Consider the following 1,258-nt stretch of genomic DNA (forward strand, 5'->3'; position numbering starts at 1 on the left):
CTCTTGCTCAGGTTGGTCTGGAACTCCTGACTTAAAGTGATCCTCCTGCCTTGGCATCCAGAAGTACTAGGCTTAGTAGCATGAGCCACTATGTCTAGCCCCTGACTAACATTAAAATATTTTTTTGCGGAGATGAGAGCCTGCTAGGTTGCACAGGCTAGTCCTGAACTCCTGGCCTCAAGTGATGCTTCTACATACCAAGTATTGGATTACAGGAGTGAGCCACCACACCCATGCTCCTGGGGGTCTTAACTACTTTTTTCCAGGGAACTCATAGACTCTTCTTTCAATATTAACCTCTGAGAAAGATACCCAACCTGCCTTACAGTGCCCAATAAAGAGATAAGCGTATGGCCTTAGTAGCCAAGGCCTGGATCACCCATTCTTCTTGGGCCTGTATTCACTTCTGGACATGAGAGTAGGGGGTAGAACACAATATTCTACTCACATCCTCTTCTTTCCCACCATAGGATAGTGCCCACGATGTGTGCTGATTATAGAAAGTTGCATCATAAATAATGATAAAAAACACTTAAAAATTAAATATGACCATTTTAATGTAAAATAGTTGGGGAAGGCTGCCACTCATTTTTTTTTTTTTTTGAGACAGAGCCTCAAGCTATCCGCCTGGGTAGAGTGCTATGGCTTCACTGCTTACAGCAACCTCCAACTCCTGGGCTCAAGCAAGTCTCCTGAAGGCTGCCACTCTTAAGCAGGACTTTCACAGCAACCTCAAACTCCTAGGCTCAAGTGATTCTCAGGTCTCAGCCCCTGAGTAGCTGGGACTATAGGCACCAGCCACAACACCTGGCTATTTTTAGAGATGGGGTCTGCTCTTGCTCAGGCTGGTCTCCAACTCCTGAGCTCAAGCTATCTGCCCATCTCAGCCTTCCAAAGTGCTAGGATTATAGATGTGAGCCACCATGCCCAGCTTACTTTCTCCCATTTTGTTTGGTGGAGGCAGGGTTGTGAGCTCTGCTCCTTATAAAGAATATTCTTCTGAGTCAGGCTGTATTTAATGGAAGAACAACCTCACTCTTCCACAGGCTGGTCTTGAACTCCTGAGCTCAAGTAATTCACCTGTCTTGGCCTTCCAGAGTGCTGCACTGAGCTATGATGACACCATGGAACTCTAGCTTCAGTGACAGAGTGAGATCCTGTCTCAAAAAAACAAAACAGGCTCGGCGCCTATGGCTCAACCGGCTAAGGCGCCAGCCACGTACACCTAAGGTGGCGGGTTCGAATCCCCAGCCCGGAC

The 1,258-nt window shown here is 47.2% G+C and overlaps 1 protein-coding gene and 1 pseudogene across 2 annotated transcripts in view; one reads left to right on the plus strand and one right to left on the minus strand.

Moving 5' to 3' along the window:
• IVD (isovaleryl-CoA dehydrogenase) overlaps positions 1-1,258 on the plus strand; it is a 17,971-nt gene that overhangs the window by 4,695 nt on the left and 12,018 nt on the right. The gene's annotated exons all lie outside the window — the stretch shown is intronic.
• LOC105887152 overlaps positions 1-1,258 on the minus strand; it is a 4,085-nt pseudogene that overhangs the window by 1,096 nt on the left and 1,731 nt on the right.

This window comes from Otolemur garnettii, unplaced genomic scaffold, assembly GCF_000181295.1.
Source record: "Otolemur garnettii isolate 467f Iridium unplaced genomic scaffold, OtoGar3 scaffold00050, whole genome shotgun sequence".
Classification (NCBI taxonomy): Eukaryota; Metazoa; Chordata; class Mammalia; order Primates; family Galagidae; genus Otolemur; species Otolemur garnettii.